Genomic DNA, 6,346 nt, shown 5'->3' with positions numbered 1-6,346 from the left:
ACTCGGGTGCAGGAAGTCGGGGAGCTCGCCTTCACCCCCTTCCCAGACATTGACCAGCCAACCGCACCTTCAGATCTGGGCGGGAGGCTGCTGGGAGATGACTGGTCCTCCAGGGAACCGAGGCCCTGAAGATGTGGCGCCTCCCCGAGATGTGCTGGATTCCCAGGGCGGCACAGACCCTCCTCCGATAGGCTTCTGCTCGGCTGTTCCTCCTCTGCCACCCTAAGGCGGCCTGGGCATGTCTTCTGTTCCGTGAATCGCGGCCTCCGTTCTCTACCACTTTTTATCAACCAGGAAAAAAAAACTGGGGAAGCTGACTTCTTTAGGGGAAGAAGGGCACTTCTGTTTCTCTCCCCCATCCAAGCTCTCCTTCCTGCCTTCTTTGGGATCCTCACAGTCATCTGTATATGCAGACGTTTCGTTCCACCTCCAAAACGCTGCCCTAATATACCGGCATCTTAGAGAAACACTGGGCTAAACACAGCTAAATCCACTTCTTCCTGGCAAGATTCTTCGAGTCTTTAGTCTGTGCTGTGAACTTCCAAGAGTGAATATGGTGATAGTGTTTCGCAAAAATTTTTTTTTCTATTTTTATAATATTTATTGGTAAATACCATATAAAATGTACAATGTTAACCATTTTTTTTTTTTTTTTTTCTGCTATGTGGGCCTCTCACTGTTGTGGCCTCTCCCGTTGCGGAGCACAGGCTCCGGACGCGCAGGCTCAGCGGCCACGGCTCACGGGCCCAGCTGCTCCGCGGCACGTGGGATCCTCCCGGACCGGGGCGCGAACCCGCGTCCCCTGCATCGGCAGGCGGACTCTCAACCGCTGCGCCACCAGGGAAGCCCATGTTAACCATTTTTAAATGTACAGGTCAGGGCATTAAGTACATTCTCCTGGTTTCACAACCATTACCACTACCTACTTCCAGAACTTTTGCATCATCCCAAACTGAAACTCTGTCCCCATTAAACAACCACCCCCATTTCCCCTCCCCGCTCAGCTCCTAATACCATGGATTCCACCTTCTGTCTCTATGAATTTGCCTGCTCTAGGTAGTTCATGTACGTGGAATCGTACAGCTTTTGTCCTTTTGGGTCTGGCTTATCTCACTTACCATAATGTCTTCAAGGTTCATTCATATTGTGGATGTGTCAGAATTCCCTTCCTTTTGTTAAACCATTTTATAAAATGGAAGTCTAGTTAATTTACAATGTTGTGTTGGCTTCAGGTCTACAGCAAAGTGATTCAATATCTACCTATCTATCTACATCTATATCTGTATCTATATCTATATCATCTATATCTATAACTATATAGATATATTCTTTTCCATTATAGGTTATTATAAGACTTTGAATATAGTTCCCTGTGCTATCCAGTAGGTCCTTGTTGCTTATCTATTTTATACATAGTAGTGAGAATTTCCCTCCTTTTTAAGGACGAATAATATTCCATCGTATAGGATAGGCCCATGCTTTGTTTATGCATCCATCCGTCAGTGGATACTTGTGTTGTTTCCACCTTTTACTATTGTGAATAGCGCTGCTGTGAACATGGATGAGTAAGTATCTGCTTGAGTCCCTGCTCTCACTTCTTTTGTGTGTTTACCCAGAAGTGTTGATAGAATTGCTGCATCGCACGGCAATTCCACGTTTCACTTTCTGAGGAAACACCGAACTGTGTTCCATAGCAGCTGTGCCATCTCGCGCTCCCCCCAGAAACACACAAGGATTCCAGTTTCTCCACACCCTCGCCAGCACTTGTTATTTTCCATTATTTTTGATAATAGCCATCCTGATGGGTGTGAAGAGGTATCTCCTTGTATTCAGTTGCGTTTCCCTGATGACTAGTGATGGTGAGTATCTTTTCATGTGCTTGTTAGCCATTTGGATACCTTCTTTGGAGGAATGTCTATTCATGTCATTTGCCCATCTTTTGATCGGGCTGTCTGTGGGGGTTTTTTTTGCTGCTGTTGTTAAGTTGTAGGAATTCTTTATGTATTTCGGATATTAATGCCTTATCAAATAGAAGATTTGAAAATATGTTCTCCCATTCTGTGAGTTGTCTTTTTACTCTCTTGATAGTATCCGTTGATGAACAGAAGTTTGTAATTTTGATGAAGCAGAGTTTATCTTTCTTTTTCGTTACCTATGTTTTTGGTGTCATAACCAAGAATCATTGCCAAATCCAATGTCATCAAGATATTCCTCTCTGTCTTCTTTTAAGAGTTTTATAGTTTTAGCTCTGATGGTTAGATCTTTGATCCATCCTGAGTTAATCTTTGTGTATCGTATAAGGTAAGGGTCTAACTTTATTCTTTTGCATGTAGATGTCCAGTTATCTCCACATTTGTTGAGTGACTGTCCTTTCCTCACTGAATGATCTGAGTGTCCTTCGAAAATCATCTGACCGTATGTGCAAGGGTTCATTTCTGGGCTTTTTATTCTATTCAATTGGTCTAAATAGTCTGTCCTTATGCCTTATGCCTGTTCTGATGACTGTACCTCTGCAGTAAGCTGGGTTTTTTTTTTTTTTTTTTTGCGGTACGCGGGACTCTCACTGCTGTGGCCTCTCCCGCTGCGGAGCACAGGCTCCGGACGCGCAGGCTCAGCGGCCACGGCTCACGGGCCCAGCCGCTCCGCAGCACGTGGGATCTTCCCGAACCGGGGCACGAACCTGTGTCCCCCGCATCGGCAGGCGGACTCTCAACCGCCGCGCCACCAGGGAAGCCCTGTAGTAAGTTTTGAGGTCAGGAAGTATGAGTGCAACTCTTGTAGTTCTTTTTCAAGGTTGTTTTGGCTAGCCCCCAATTTGTGGATTATTATTCTTTTTTTTTTTTTTTTCTTTCTGGACCTATTAACATTTCCAGATAAATAATCCATAGAACTAGTTTGGACAACTTTACTTCAAAAGTATTGTTTTCCAAAGCATAAAATGAGTTTATAATTTGTCTTCCTAAAGTCTGCAAGAAAACTATTCATCCATTTTCATCCGCGTTCAACATAAGAAAGGAATGGTCAGGCTGCTGAAAAAAATGTCAGTGGATTGCATTTCATTCCTGTCCCTGAAGACTCGCTGCTACATAAGAAGCTGAGTATCCTTGTCATCCTTCTAGGTCTGGTGACTGAATTTTCTGCGCTTTAGCTGCAGCCTTCCCCATCCGTGAGCCTGGAAGGCAGCCTGTTCGAGATGTTGTGACAATTAATGCAACGGGATCTGTAGAAATGCTTTGAATACTTTGAAAGAAAAGTGTCATGTAAATTCAAGGGAAAGTACTAGTCGAACTCTCGAATCAGGGCAAACATGGATTTCCCCTATCATTTTATGGAATATTGCAGGTGGAACATTCCCTTCTCCAGCAATCCTGAGATTACCTGAAATCTGTGACAAACGCTCTTACCCTAACTTCCATAATGAAGTCGTGTTGTGGAAAAATGCCTCTAAGGCGGGGACCACACGTGAATTCCTTCAGCTGCTGTCTAGACACTGAAGGTTCCAGGGCAATCTCTGGCTGCGGGACCAGGCCTTGCAGAGTCCCTGGCATTTTTCAAGCCCACTCAGATACATAGATACATGGCTCCCTCCTTAATGTTTTCCTTTTAATTTATATTAACGTGATACAAATACTTTATTTTTAAAAACATATACTTCTATAGGGCTTATTATGGGGAAAAACCTGTTCCTATATCACCTTTCCAGTCTCCTCGTCCCGACGCTGATGGTTTTATTTTAAGGTCTAGATACTCTATGCTGCCTTCCTACTCTGGATAAAACAAGGTTGCTGCAATACCGCACCTCCCTGCACCTCCTGCAATACCCATACGTCCTTCCCATCATCCTCCAGTAAAACTATCTGTTTGGTTAGATCAATAGTCCATTTTTATGTTACTATGACTTTAAAAATATTATTTAGAGTTGAACTGTATGACAGAGTAGGATTGCCTTTCTCTTTTTGTGCATTGTTTATTTTCTGGTGTTAAGTTTTGGGGAGGGAGGGGAGTGGAGGGGCTCACATTTCCATGTTTCTGTCTCTGATTCAGCTCCAAAGGGGTTGGCACTGTGAAGGATTCCCATTTTCTAGGTGCGTTTTCTTCACTTGGCTCCCAAGATGCCTCACTCTTGTTTTCCTTTCTTTCTTTCTTTTTTTTTTGCAGTACGCGGGCCTCTCATTGCTGTGGCCTCTCCCGTTGCGGAGCACAGGCTCCGGACGCGCAGGCTCAGCGGCCACGGCTCACGGGCCCAGCTGCTCCGCGGCACGTGGGATCTTCCCGGACCGGGTCACGAACCTGCGTCCCTTGCATCGGCAGGCGGGCTCTCAACCACTGCGCCACCAGGGAAGCCCTGTTTTGTTTTTTGATGTGGACCAATTTTGAAGTCTTTATTGAATTCGTTATGATAGTGCTTCTGTTTTATGTTTTGGCCGTGAGGCATACGGGATCTTAGTTCCCAGGCCAGGGATCGAACCCACACCCCTTGCATTGGAAGGCGAAGTCTTAACTACTGGACCGCTAGGGAAGTCACTCCTTGCTTTCTTAGCATCCTTGTTGGTCCCTCCTTTCTGTCTGGCCTCCTAGTCCTTCTGCTATAGGTTCTTCCAAGATTTAAAAAGTGAACACGATATCAGCGGGTATTAGAAAACCTCACTCCCGTCTGGAGGAGGCAAACACGCGTCCTCTTTCCTACATGACAGCTGCTATAGCCTGACCTTGTTTTCATTCTTTTCCAAATTATTCTTTTAAAAGATTGATTTGAAAAGTATCAGTGGGGAAAAGAAATATAGAAGGACTACTTGAGAAACAGAGGTAGGTTTACATGCAATAATTTTCTTCTATGGGGCCATTGCTGGGGGTGGGAAACTTAGGGTTTATACACACACACACACACACACACACACACACACACACACGATTTATCCTCAACCAGGGGCAGTGAGTGAGAAGTTAACACGCAATTTCTATTAACAATAATAAGAATTGTGTGAGTATGTCCCCATTCACAGCACTGGAAATTTACCCCTTAGGGTGCACATAAATTCGAGGGGTTGACCGTGTGAAATGTTCTTTTATGGGCAATAAGGGCGCTGAGAAGCAGCTACATGTTTTTCTAAACCTGGCCACCCACCAGTATGTCTGCATAATTCTTCAATTTTTCTTCCTGGAATCCGAAGACAGTGAACACTTTGCTGATAGGGTATAGTCACTACCTACGGCTCTGCATCTCTCTGCAAAAGCCATGCAACAGCAGCATCTTGTGTTATAAAACCTCGCCCTGTACCATCATTCCTCCCTTTAGGTGTTTTGATTAGAAATCTTCAGGCTAATACAGAGCGGTGAATTCTATCCCTCTATCCCTGTGCTTTGTGCAGTATGCAGAACACTGTTTGAAAGTGGAAGTTCTCACTGTAAAGAAATAGATGCTCTCTCTCTGACACACAGATACACAGACACAGACACACACACACACCAGCCAACTGCTAAGCAGAGTGCTGGGCTTCTGGAATTCTTCCCTTTTCCTTGGGTTATGTAAAGGCAGAGGCTAATACCATTAGTTTCTAATATATTTTGAGATAACCTTGAAAATGAAAGCATCGGTATATAGGCAACACTAGTCCACCGAATCGTACCATCCACAATGACCCAAATTCCCTACATAATTCAGGGTGATTCTATCCAAAACAGAGCTCACCCAAATGCAGCAATTCACTTTGGCTTCCCAGACTTTGCTTCTCAATATTCAACAGAGAACTATTAACCAACAGATACCATTGCCAATTACAAGTGTTTTGGTGAGTCTCCTTTCCTGCACGTCCTGAGTCTCCCTGACCGATCTATCCATCACATCCTCTGTCTGGCTCATGGTCGACCCTCCCCTCTTGTTTCTGGAGCCGCGAGTGAATTGCAGTTGTCACCACGTGCCTCGGGTGGTCTCACCGAGCTCCGAGAGCCCGCGACCACGGGCGAGTTCGTACTGGCCCCAACGCTGCTTTGCGGCCAGGGTTTCCTGGTGATGTGGCCTCCTGTCCCTTTGTCCCCCCGTCCCTCTCTCCACAGTCTTTGTGAGGCTTTTGTGCTTTTGCCTAATTTTTCATAAAGACTTCAAGGCCCCAAACGAAATTTGGCTTAACGCTAGTTTCATGTCTTCTATATTATGTGTTGAGTGTAGTTCGATTTGCCAATTCTACTTTACACAAAAGGAAGGGAAGCGAAATAATGGAGTCAGTTTAATCTTTCACAAATTAGTGTCATTGCATCTGGTTATTGATTGGGTCAGAGGTGACATTATGTTATTGGTTGTAGAGCCGAGGAAGAGGAACCTGGGGTTGGAGGTCGGGACATGCCGGCC

This window comes from Kogia breviceps, chromosome 15, assembly GCF_026419965.1.
Source record: "Kogia breviceps isolate mKogBre1 chromosome 15, mKogBre1 haplotype 1, whole genome shotgun sequence".
Lineage (NCBI taxonomy): Eukaryota > Metazoa > Chordata > Mammalia > Artiodactyla > Physeteridae > Kogia > Kogia breviceps.
The sequence above is the reverse complement of the archived record's forward strand: the minus strand, read 5'-3'. Positions refer to the sequence as shown.